Here is a 13,108-nt window from a genome sequence, read left to right on the forward strand (position 1 = left end):
AAAATTTCCCAGTGGTAAAGAATCCACGTGCCAGTGCAGGAGACAATGGATTTGATCCCTGATCCAAGAAGATCCCACATGCCTCAGAGCAGCTAAGCCTGTGTCCTACAACCTACTGAGCCTGGCTCTCGAGCCCGGCAACCATAGCTACTGAAGTCTGTGTGCTCTAGAGCCTGCCCTCTGCAATAAGAGAAGCCCACACACTGCAACTCGAGAGTAGCCCCCACTCACCACAACTAGAGCAAAGCCCAGGCAGCAGCAAAGACCCCGCACAGCCAAAAATAAGACAAAACAAAGTAGTAAGTTAGTTAGTGTTAGTCACTCAGTTGTGTCTGACTCTCTTCAACCCCATGGACTTTTTTCCAGTTCATTCTTGACCGGTGCTTCTGTGAAGGACAATAAAAATGGGTTACTAGAAAAGTGAAATGAAAAGAAGCCATATGAATACAAGTCTCATTTCTTCCTTTTAGATTCGGAAGGCGTCAGATTCATAACTTTATACCTGTTTTCGACTTTTGCACTGACCTTGTTGTGGGTGGAGACTCTCACCGTCTCTCGCAGTCACAGGTACACCGAGGAGCTCTGCAGCAGGAGGCCCTGCTTCCCGCTGTGTTTTAACTGCCTGCAGCGATCTTTCAGCCATGTTTTTAGTTTCCTGCCTGGAATGTGCAGCAGCTGTTAGCCAGTTATCTCGACTAGGAAACTGAAAGGAAACTAATGGTAGTTGAGTTGCTGTGTGCCAGCCAGTGCGTGAAGTGTGTGTGTGTGTGTTTGTTAATAACTTATTCATTTCTGGCTCTGCTGGGCCTTCATTGCTGCGCAGGCTTTTCCCTGGTTGCTGTGAGCAGAGGCTGCCCTCTAGTTGTGGCGTGCAGGCTTCTCATTGTGACGGCTTCTCTTGTTGAGCGTGGGCTGTAGGGTGCACGGGCTTCAGTGGTTGTGGCACACACGCTCTAGAGTACAGGCTCAGTAGTTGTGGTTCACAGGCTTAGTAGCTCTGTGGCAGGTCGGATCTTCCTGGGCCAGCGATGGAACCCGTGTACTCTGCATTGGCAAGTGGATTTTTATCCACCATTCCACCAAGGAAGTTCCTTCTAATGTATTGTTGAATTTGCTAATGTTTTGTTAAGGATTTTTACATCTATGTCCATTAGGGATATTAGCCTATTTTTTTTTCTTACAATATTCTTGTCTGGTTTTTTATGTCAGGATGATGGATGCTGGCCTTCTAAAATGAGTTCGGGCGTGTTCCTTCCTCTTTTATCTTTTGGAAGAGTTTGAGAGTCACTGGTATTAACTCTTCCTTAAATACTTGGTAGAATTCAGTAGAAGTCTGGTCCTAGACTTTTGTTTTCTGGGAGGTTTTGTTTACTGAGTCAGTCAACTTACCAACTCAGATTTTCTGTTTCTTCATGATTCTGCCTTCTGCCTTCTGCAAAGTGCTTTTAATTTTTATTTCTAAGTAATCCTCAAAACAACCCTGCAATACAGTAGGTGATATTAGCCCCAGTGGAGGGGTGAACGAATTCACTTGAGTTTGCAGGCTCAGTTAGGTGGGCCTGAGACCTCACTGTGGGCAGTTACGTCCCAGTCTCTGGGGACGCAGGAGGAAGCTGAACAGACAGAGCTCCCATTCTTGAGGGGCTTATGTCTGTGCTGTGGGGAGAGGTCAGAACCAAACACGTCAGATGTATTAGGTGGTGATGAGTGATGGGTAGAGAAGGAGGTTGGAGAAATGTCTAGGGGTGGGAGGTGGAAGCAGACTTCACTGTCAGGACATCCCGAGCAAAGATTTCAAGGGGCTGAGGAGACCCCTGACACCCAGAGCCAGCTGTGGTGGTGAGGGGCCTGGAGGTTTTTGAAGAGCTCACTGAAGTTGAAGACCTTCCTCCCAGGTAGTAGATGGCTGATGTGGGTTTGCACTCAATTTTGGCTTTTTTATTATGCTTTAACATCTTTATTCAGTCTCCAGGTTCTGGTTTAGGAGACGCCTGAATCCAAATAAAGTGAAAGCCCACTTGGGAGTTTGTGTGTGTCGAGGGGTGAGGTTGAAAGTCTGCTCTTTGTGTGGGTTTTGCTTTTGATTGGGTCTGGATATTTACTAAGGCTTTGAATATCTTTTTCCTAAGGGCACACAATACAAGAGTTTTGTGGTTGAATTTCTATTTTGAAGTGGGTGAAATTTCTCCAGGCGCTGCAGAACTCTAGACAGCATCAGGAAAAGGCTTTTCTAAGGAGAACAGCTGATTAAAGCTCTGGAGAGCATCTGGTGTTGCTTTTGTTTGAACACTTCACAGTCAAGGGTTGTGCATGTTGTCCCTGCTCTCACAACCCTCTGTGGGGCAGACAGGTCTACTCTGAGTTGATGGGTGACCCCCCCGGGGGCTCTCCTCCCTCTGGCCGCTCTCGCGCTGCCAAGGACCCCCTCTGCACAGACCCTGTACCTGTGGTCCAGGCTGCTGAACCCCAAACTCCCCATTGCCTGTCACTCAGCCCCAGAATGCATTGTGGAGAGTGTCGTCACTCATGACTCTGGGGTACAACTTTCTCACTTCAGCTTGAACTTGAACGCCACATAAAATTCCCATGGCTAGTATGCCCATACATGCCCAGATGAGAAATGTGACATAACTTACTCAAGATGATCATCCCTGGATTGCTGCTACACTATTGTGTTTTTCAGCTGCAATTTGGATTGAGCTTTTGTGGGTTGCTCATGATTTTATCAATGAAATGTATTATATGGCTCCTATGGAAATTCCAAAATTGCAAACTTAATATAAAATTGGCTTATAGAACTTAATATAGAATTGGCTTCAAATTTTTCATGCTTGAGTTGGGGACTAATTAAATATTGTTCAGTTTTTACAACCTTGCTAATTTTTTAAAAAGACTTTATATTTTAGTGTATTTTTAAGTTCAGAGCAAAGTTGAGGGGAAGGTATAGGATTTCCTATACACCTTCTACCCCACATGTGCACAACCTCCCCTGTTATCAGCATCCCTCACCAGATGACGCATTTGTTGCAACTGATGAACCTACATTGACAGATTGTGGTCCCCAAAGCCCCTAGTTTACATTAGGGTTTATGCTTGGTATTGTAATTCTGTGGGTTTGGAGAAGTGCATAAGGACATGTGTCCATCATTCTGGTATCATACAGAGTGGGTTTTTTTTTTTTTTAATTTCATTTATTTATTTCTGGCTGTGCTGGGTCTTCTTTGCTACACGAGCTTTTCTCTAGCTGTGGTGAGCCGGGGCTACTCTCTAGTTGAGATGCGCTGGCTTCTCATTGCAGTGGCTTCTCTTGTTGCCGTGCACAGGATCTGGGTGGGCAGGCTCAGTAGTTGTGGTACATGGGCTTCGTTGCTCCGCACCATGTGGGTTCTTCCTGGATCAGGGGTTGAACCCGTGACTGCTGCATTTGCAGGTGGATTTCCTATCCACTGAGCCACCAGGGAAGCTCCAGATCGTTTTTATGGCCCCCAAGTCCTCATCTCTCCCTCGCCCACTCCCATGTTGAAATTTTATAGTTTGAGTAGTATACCTCCACATTCAGTGGGGAATACTTTTATTACTTTTTAGTATTTAGCCACTGTAGGCAACATCCACTTGGTAACAGGCCCCAGGACCTTTGTGGGCATCAGTCCTGACTTCTCACACTACTTTTCTCCTCAATAGTTTGTTTTATCATTTGTAACTTTCCCTCCATGGTCAAGGGGGATTGGATTTTTAAACCTGGAGTGGTGTATTTTTTTTTTTTGATACATTTGCAAGCATAGGACTTCCCACATGGTTCAGTGGTAAAGAATCTGCCTGCCAATGCAGGAGCTGCGGGTTTGATCCCTGGGTCAGAAAGATCCCCTGGAGAAGGAAATGGCAACCCACCCCAGTATTCTTACCTGGAGGATCCCATGGATGGAGGAGCCTGGTGGGCTGCAGTCCATGGGGTCGCAAAGAGCAGGACACAGTTGAGCGCACATGCACACACACACAGAAGCGTAGTGTGTGCTTCTAAAATGGGAGCTAACCCTTCTTCTCTCAGTGGGAAACAGAAGTCAGCAAGCTTGGCCCCATGCCTGTGCAGCCTGGCCTGACCCGCCCCTGTCCCCTGCCCCCCACACCCAAAGTGAGCTTGAGGCACAAGCCTGGCTCCCGGCCTCGCCCTTTAGCACAGCCGCCTCTCCCTCCCAGCTGTCCTCCCCTCTCTCCTCTCCTTGGAGTCTGTTGGGCCCTTTTCTCCACTATAGCCTCAGGGTCCTGTTGTCCTGGACTGAGGGTCTGCACTGTCCCCCTGACCTGCGGTGGGGACGGGGGCAGTGCAGTTGCGCCCTCCTGTGCCCATCTTCCCTCATAGGCCCTCTTCACTCTTTTCTCTGAAAAACTGTGTCTTGGTTTGCAATGACTCTTCCAGAAGTCAGTCTGAGTCATCCAGGGTGTTTAGTCTTTCCTGAGAATAGGAGGGGGCATTGGATAATGGGTGATGTAGGATTCATGAGTCTGTAGCCAAACGTGACCCGCAGAGGTGCCAACAGGACAGAAGGAGTCACGGGTGGCACTGACAGGACACGTGCTCCTCACCTGCCTCAGGAGGGACTGGACTAAGGCCAGTTTGATGTTTGTCTGCACTTGCGATAGTCGTAGTGGGGCCACAGACAGGGCAGGGGGCTCGGGGCGGAGGGGAGGCTTGTGGCGGAAGACCCTTCAGGAGGTCTGCGCTTTGGCCATTAGGTAGCTTGATGACCTCAGAAATCCTCTGGATTAGTAGTTATCAGTGGAGCTAGAATCATTCCCTAAGGAAAGAAAAATGAAATTTGCTCAGTTATGTCCGATTCTTAGCAGTCCCATGGACTGTAGCCCACCAGGCTCCTCTGTCCATGGGATTCTCCAAGCAAGAATGCTGGAGTGGGTATTCCCTCCTCCAGGAGATCTTCCCAACCCAGGGATCAAACCCAGGTCTCCTGCATTGCAGATGGATTCTTTACCACCAGGGAAGCCAATTCCCTAAGGAGCCCCTGGGAGCTTGTGGGCACTTTTGTTACCTTGATGGTTTGGGGCACATAGATACGGAGTTGCTGGGGCCAGGGATAAAGGGTGAGAGTGGGGCCAGGGAGATGGATGTCAGAGTTTGCATCCATAGTTTCTTAAAAAAGGAGAAAGCATTTTTTTATAATTCTCTGAGCAGAGCACCTACTTCTATTTTAGATATGGTAAAAGAGTACTTTTACACAGTTTAATAAACACTAAGTTTTCTAGGAATGCCTGGGATTTGTAAACAAAGTTTGCTTGGCTTTTTTACTTTACTCTCATAAGTTGTATTAATTTCTTTTTTATCATATTTAGAAGTTCAAATATGGGCTTCCCTGGTGGGTCAGATGGTGAAGAATCTGCCTGTAATGCAGGAGACCTGGGTCCAATCCCTGGGTTGGGAAGATCCCCTGGAGAAGGGAGTGGCTGCCACTCCTTCTCCTATTCTTGCCTGGAGAATTCTATGGACAGAGGAGCCTGGCAGACTACAGTCTATGGGCCACAAACTGTCAGACACAGCTGAGCAACTAACACTTTCACAGAAGCTCAGAGCCTTTAAGACAGTCAGTTCAGTTCAGTTCAGTTGCTCAGTTGTGTCCCACTCTTTGCGACCCCGTGGACTGCAGCATGCCAGCGTTCTCAGTCCATTACCAACTCCCAGAGCTTGCTCAAGCTCATATCCTTTGAGTTGGTGATGATGGTCCATTGAAAAGGTTTTTGTTCTGGTTTATTTTGTTTAAATGAGAGATGATTGGTAAACTAAAGTTTTCTCCAGTGAGACAAGAGGCCGTAGGGAAAGCTTATATGTAGGGACGGATAATGATGAACTTTTGGGTTATAATGTGTTTCATAGTCAGGATGTACGAAGAATGTTTAAAGATGGAGAAGTGGGACTTCCCTGGTGGTCCAGTGGTTAAGACTGCATTCCCAATGCAGGGAGCATGAGTCCAACCCCTGGTCAGGGAACTAGATCCTGCACGCTGCAGCAAAGACCTTGGGTGCCGCAACCAAGACCCAGCACAGTCAACTACATTTTTAAAAATGAACAATGAAAAAGCTCAAGATGGAGAGGTTCAGTAGCACTTGATAGACTAGGTAAAACAAGTGGGTTGAAATTATCCCAGAGCCTTTCAAAGGCAGAGCTGAAAAGCTATGCGTGGACATGGAACATGTTACAGGTTAGATCCGTGTATTCTGAATATCTCGTTTAAGGGATATTCCGTGGGGAGGAACTAACCTGATGGCATTGTGTCTGTCTGGGGGCCTATGAAGGAAAACAGAAGCCTGACCGTGGGTGAGTGGAGAAGGCGGGTCCCTTTATAGGGCACCCAGCCTCCGATGGGCAGGGGTTGACTTGAAGCAGTGACTTGGAGGGGGCTGGCCTCAGCGGCGCTTCTCCCTGGGACCTCCGTCTGCCGCGCAGTCCTCACCTCACGTGTGCATGTGCGTGCATGTGTGTGCATGTGTGTGGGGGGGTGTGTTTATGCATGCCCTGGGGGCCTTGTGACTCCTGGGACCTCCGTCTGCCGCACAGTCCTCACCTCACGCGGGCATGTGTGTGCACACGCGCACGTGTGTGTGCATGTGCGCACATGCCCAAGGCTTCCTCCCTTTCTTTCTCCTCCCAAGAGATGTGGCCCCTTCCCGGGGTTTGTGTCTGCAGCGGGAGTGGGGCAGGGGCCTGATTCTCCCCGCAAACAGCCTGCCCCCAAGTTCCCAGAAAGAAGTGAATTAACAAAGACCAGATGATTCTGGCTCGAAGTTCACTGCGTGCGTATGACGTGAGACATCCACCAGCCCTGATGGTCGGGGCTGCAGGTGAGGCTCGGGGCCAAGCCTGAATCTCCGAGCTTCCTCTGCCCACAGAGACCTTCTGCTTGCCTCCCAGACCCCCCTCCTCAGGCTCTATGCTGGGGCGGCCAACGGAGGTGATGGGTTGTTTTCTTGTTCTGGATCTGCCTCATTTTCCTGGTGCCTCAGTGATAAAGAATCTGTCTGCCGGTACAGGAGATGTGGGTTCGATCCTTGGTTTGGGAAGATCCCTTGGAGAGGGAAATGGCAATCCGTTTCAGTATTCTTGCCTGAGAAGTCACATGGACAGAGGAGCCTGGCAGGCTACAGTTCATGGGGTCGCAAAAGAATCAGATACAACTTAGGGACTAAACCACCACCACTACCAGGTATCAGACATCAGGACTCTGCTCTGTAACAAAGGAGTCGGTTCTGGACTAGCCTTGCGTCCTCGTGAATCCGGGCAGGGCAGCCTTGTTGTGTCAGGAGGAGGAAGGCTGCCCCTTGACTCTAGCAGACACCCCTTACTCTTCCTCAATGGAAGCTTGGCACGAGGCAGCCCCAGTGGTGACTCAGCCAGGGCACAAGGGTCTGCTCCCACCGCCCAGCCCGATGGAGCACGGTCGCCCAGCCCTGGGTTTATTTTACAGGGAAGGCAAAGTAAAGACCAGCTGCTCGACCTGCTCTGTAAAGCCCCAGAGCCGCTCTGCTCAGAGGTAAAGGTGTCGTCCAGACCTAAGGCACTCGGCTCTTTCTGTGCTGACCCGCTGTCAATCATTTTTCTCAGCCTTGCCCTGCACATTACAAGTGCCTTCAGTGAGTGTGGATGAACTTGGCAACTCAGTAAAGTCTGTAGAACAGCCCAGCAGGATGTGAGTTGTGACATCGGGGTGTCGTCTCACTTGAAACCACGGGGTTATCATGTAACCATCACATGGCTCAACTGCGTGCAGGAAGAATCCTCGATGTGGCTTCATAGGCTTAAATATAGTTCAGGGCACCAGACCTGGAGCGGAGATGAGGAAGTTCTATTCAGTGTAGGAAACCGGAGCTTAAAGATAACACGCTGTGATGGGAACCCGGCTTCCCGAGCCTGATAAGCCTGTGGAATAAGGGTGGACACACAGAGCGGGGCCTGTCCCTGAGTGTGGAAGTATCAGGTAAGGACACCCAGGTGGGACTGTGCGTGTGCAGGTAAGAGGACCCCCACAGCCTCCAGAGAAATGGAGGGGATGGCCCAGAGTGGCTGGACAAAGGCACTGTTGTACTTGTGGGTTTGTTTTCCTCTTGTCTTTCTCAGTCATTTGGAAGCAGATCTCAAAAGATGTTTGTCTAAACTTGCAAACCCAGAAGCAGAAAGGGGTCCTAGTAGCCTTTGGCCTGCTATTGTCTGTTCCCTGCTTCAAAGGGCAGCGAGGTAGTCTTGCTTCCTGGGTGTGTGTGTGACTGTGCAATGTGTGTGTAAACAGCTGTTGTTTTATGGGTTTCGCACCAGAGTGGGTGAGGGAGGTTACTCCCTATGTTTGCAGAGAAATTGTTAACAACTTTGATAACATTTAGCCCTCCAGTTTATGGTCCTGCAGAGTTTTGCTATAAAAGATCTTAGGAATGCTTTTTGGGGTTTTATTATATTAAATATTTTTAACTCAGATCCTTTCTGGGGTTTTAAAACAGACCGCCAAACGGGTACTGTTTAACACTGTGGTTAGTGAACTTTGGTCGTGCAGTGGTGAGAAAAAACAGTGTGAGGATTGGGGGAGCTATTCTTACTCATTAATGGTAACTGAAAATCGGCAGGACATTTGGAGGAAAATAATGCAGCAAGTCTGCATTGTAAAACATTTAAGAGGTCATTATTCACCCCAAAAGGATCTCTTGCCTTATACAGGATTCACTGTGAATTTCCTTAGAGATGTAAATGTATTTATGAAACTGTTCAATTTACAGCTAATCTTCAGGAATAGTCATGTGGTATGGGATGGGTGATGGATCAGGGAGTTTATTATAAATGTATTTATATTTATGTTACACACACACATATATATACACAATACAACCACACGTAACCATGAAATATGGGATAGTTATAGTGATCAAGAGAAGGGCATTATCTTTTTCAGGGGCAAGAAAGGAAAAAAAAAAATGTTGAAAAGAGAGTTTCTCAGATGACAGAGAAACGGTGTAGCAGGACCATGGCGTGGACATCCTGCAGTGAAGGCTCCGTGATGGGGCAGGGGGACCCGAGCCTCCTCAGGATGGCTGGAGGAGTCTGAAATCTCACTGACAACTTCTTGATGTCAGTAGCCCTGAGGGTCCCCCAAGAAAAGATAGCACCTTTACAGGAACTTTTTAAAAAGTGTCTTTATTATTTTAAAGCAGAGGCCTTGCAGTGATCTTCAGTTAGGACTTGCCCCCAAGTTTTTACAACACATTGAGGATCCACTTGTCCTCAGAAGGAGGGCAAAATGGGAGCTGGCTTCTCTCACTGCCTCCGTGTGGAGGACAGATCTTAGCTACGACTTAGCCTGTCGTTAGCCTGTAGTAATTCGTCTGCACTGTGGACTAGAGTTAAAGGGTGGATGACGTGAGGGCACGTGTAGGAAAGTATTTATGTTCCACAGGTGTGCATGCTAAGTCGCTCAGTTGTGTCTGACTCTTTGCGACCCCATGGCCTGTAGCCCAAGCTCCTCTGTCCATGGGCTGTTCCAGGCAAGAATACTGGAATTGTTGCATTTCTCCTCTAGGAAATCTTCCTGATGCATGGATTGAATCCCCAGGTCTCTGGTGTTTCGTGCACTGACAGGCGAGCTCTTTACCACGGAGCCACCTGGAAAGTCCCTTTATGTTTCGCAAGTCGCTATAAGTATCCCATGGTATCGACAGGGGAATTGGGTGCTTTAGCCCTCCAGGTGAGAGTTGGGGGGTCAGGTACATAGAACATGAAAAATGGAAAAATAGATTTACCAAATCATCTTGCTGGGGGCGAGAAGAGGTAGATACGCCCTAGGCAGTGTACTGATGGGCTTTAATCCTGTGCTGAAAGGAGGTTCCTTTGCTGCTAGAAGGAAGCTCCTTGCACATGATGGGGGGGGGTGTGGCACCCAGTCCTTGGGCTCAGCTGTTTGTGGTCTTTCTTGTTGCTGATGGGCTGGCTCAGGGCCGCCTTCCGCACTGACTTACTCACTGGGCCTGGTTATCCTTGAAACACTGAGGTACAGCTGAAGAGCATGGCTTTTACGGTGACCAGACTTGGGTTCAGATCTTACTTTTGCCACTTCCATGATTCTGAAAAAGTTATTTACTATGTGAGTTGCAGATTCTTCATCTGTGAATGATCATAACCTGTAATCTATGAATAGGGAGGATTAATTGAGATCACGTATGTAGAAGGGTTCTAGCTTGGTACTTGGTGAGATCCAGGTGGTTGACAAACATTCTCTCCCGCCCCTACCTTTTTTTTTTTTTTGGTCTGTAACAGGTCTTAGTTGCAGCCCTCGGGATCTTCAGTTGCTGCGTGAGGGATCTGTCTAGTTCCCTGACCAAGGATCTGGCTCCATCCCCTGTGTTGGGAGTGCAGAGTTTTAGCCACTGGACCACCAGGGAAGTCCCAGCCCACCTCTTTTTAAAAACTATTTTTATTGTAGTAAAATACCTCTAACATAAAACTCTCCATTTGAACCATTTTAAGGTATAAATTTTAGTGCATTAACTACATCCACATGCTCTACAACCGTCACCTCTCTCCATTGACAGGACTTTCCGTCATGCCGAGTGCTGTGTACCTGAAGCCCTAACTCCCCACCCCTGCTCCCCACCTCAACGGCTCCAATGCGCTTCCTGCCTCTGAACTTGCTCGTGCGTCTTACATGAGTGGGTCATATGACACGTGACGTGTGGGTCACACGATGCATGATACACACAGGTCATGTGACATGAGTGGGTCACATAACACTACACGAGTGGAACATGCAACACGTGGCATGCGTGGATTGTAAGACGTGACGCAAGGGGGTTGGATAAGACATGACACAACTGGGTCACGTGATGCATGATACACATGGGTCATACAACACATGACACGCGTGTATCAAAGCAGCGTGACGTGTGGGCCACACGACACATGACACACGTGCGTCGTATGACACGTGACCTCAGTGTCTGCCCTTCCACGTAGCGGCATGACTTTGAGGCTCACCCTGCTATACATGCATCTGGGTGGCTTTCCTTTCCGTGGCGGCTGTTACTCCATTGTGTGGATGGGCCACATTTTGTCACCACTCATCTGTCGAGGGACCCACGGCAGTTCCTGCCTGCTCTCTGTTGTGGGAGTGCTGCGGTGCACTTGGGGGTGCGGGCGTCTGAGTCCCTGCTTTCAGTTCCGTGGGGTGGGGACCCAGAGGTGGGATTGACAAAGCGTATAGTAATTCTCTGTTGAACTTTCTGAGGGTCCACCAAACTGTTTCTTGAGCTTTGGTTTTTACTTTACTTTGGATATTTGGAGCTTGCCTCCTTAAAGACCTGAAACTCCTGGAGGAGGTCAGGGTTGAAAGGAACCATGTTCTGTTTAGTGTCTGAGATTTTCACGTGTTTTCTCCCCTCTTCAGAGCAACCCCCCACTATCGTGCCCAGCCACTGCTGCAGAGACTTTATCTTCCTTCTTTTGCTTTTTCCTTGTTCAGCCTCCTCCCCTCTCTTCCCTTTCCCTTCTTCCCCCTGCTCTGCCCATCCTCCCACCTTCTCAAAGGGGCATGGCAGGGGATCCTGCAGGGGTCGTCCTCCACTCCCCTCTCCCCCTGCCCAGACCCTGCATTGCTGTCATGGTGGGAGGGGTCCTGGAGACGAGATCCTGGCATGCTTGTCAAGCTTCCTTCAGCCAGATCCCAGAAGGGTTGGCACCTATAATCAGTGATGGCAAGTGTTTGGGGAAAGTTGGGTGGAGAATAAGAAAATAACATCAACCGTGAGGAGATCGTAAAAGTGGCTTTTCCAAAACCCGTCCAGAAATGAAGCCCGGGCTGCTCAGTCAGAGGTGACGGCTTCGTCAAGTTGCTCTTCATCCCTGTGGTCCTGATTCACCTGGTCAGTCATTGAAAGTCTGTATTCAGTGTGACTTTGCTCATTTCTCAGGCCATTATGAAGGTCTCATTCATTATGTGTCTGACCAGGCCCTGCCATCAGTAAAGGATGTATCCATGCTACAGTTAGGATAGAGCAACATTCAAATTTAGACGGTAGCAGTGAGTTATTAATAACAGTCCTAAGGAGTCCTGAGCCGCTGCCAGAATTTCAAAGTTAATTGTAATGATTTGTGAGGATCTAAGAGGAAGGAGTGGGTGGGGCCCTAGGAGGGGCTGAACTCTGAAGGCTCTCTGCCTGCCCGCCTGGTGGGACCCAAGTCCCTCCCTGGCTCTGTGACTCACCCCAGGGTGGCTGAATCAGCTCCTCAGTGTGTCTACAGGACTTCTAAGGCTCTGAAAGAAAGGGAAGCCTGTTTGTTGAGAGCTCAGTTAGTGTTGCTGATGGTGGAAACACATTCCTTTGTTTATAGTACTTGTAGCCCTGGAGGGAGTTTGATACACACTTTACAGACAGGAGTCCAGCCTGCAGGTGAGGAGACCTGGGCAGGTTCCAGGCCAGGCTGCCCCGAACCCCACCCTGGGCTGCGTGCTACCCTCAGAGGATTCAAAGCCTTCTGTTCCCTGAGCTTGGACGGGGGCACCCGAGTTTTCAGTACCTTGTCCTCTGAATGGTTTCTGGGCCACGTCTCTTCATTCTGTAACAGGTCTGTGATCTTGTCTAGGACGACTGTCCATAATACATCAAATGAGCCATGCCACATTTGCACAGTTTTCTAGCAACCACGTGTAGAAAAGAACAGATGAAGTTAATTTTAATAATAGATTTGATGTGACTCAAAACGCCAAACTATTACCATGTCCAGACTATATCCACACTATGATCATGTTAACAGTTGCTGGGACATTTTACATTTCTGAGGAATCCCGTGTGTATTTCACACATAAAGCTTGTCTCGATTCAGATAAGTTGCTGCCTGGCTGGCAGCTGCCCGACTGGACCACGCAGAGCTGAGACAAGGCGCGAGGCTCACCCAGCACAGAGGCTTCGCTCCAAAGCCCGAGAGGGAGTGTGGGCTGGAAGGCAGCTTCTCCAGAGACGGGACAGTCCCATCCATGGGCGGCAGGGCGTCATCGTAGTGTGAGCATCTTTCTGACTGAAGGGCTGCTTTTGGGGATGATAGCCACACGGGCTCCGTGTCCACCACCAGCTG

General features: G+C 48.9%; 1 protein-coding gene across 5 annotated transcripts in view; it reads left to right on the forward strand.

Moving 5' to 3' along the window:
- The window catches only part of LIMS1 (LIM zinc finger domain containing 1), an 81,596-nt gene that overhangs the window by 18,624 nt on the left and 49,864 nt on the right, over positions 1-13,108 (forward strand). For 4 of the 5 annotated variants that reach the window (XM_060412127.1, XM_042246093.1, XM_060412128.1 and 1 more), the window contains exon 1: positions 7,854-7,979. The exons of the other annotated variant lie outside the window; for it this stretch is intronic. The gene's annotated coding sequence lies outside the window, so the exon portion shown is untranslated. Of the gene's footprint in view, positions 1-7,853; positions 7,980-13,108 lie in introns of those variants that run through there. 5 annotated transcript variants of the gene reach the window in all.

This window comes from Ovis aries, chromosome 3 (genome assembly GCF_016772045.2).
Source record: "Ovis aries strain OAR_USU_Benz2616 breed Rambouillet chromosome 3, ARS-UI_Ramb_v3.0, whole genome shotgun sequence".
Lineage (NCBI taxonomy): Eukaryota > Metazoa > Chordata > Mammalia > Artiodactyla > Bovidae > Ovis > Ovis aries.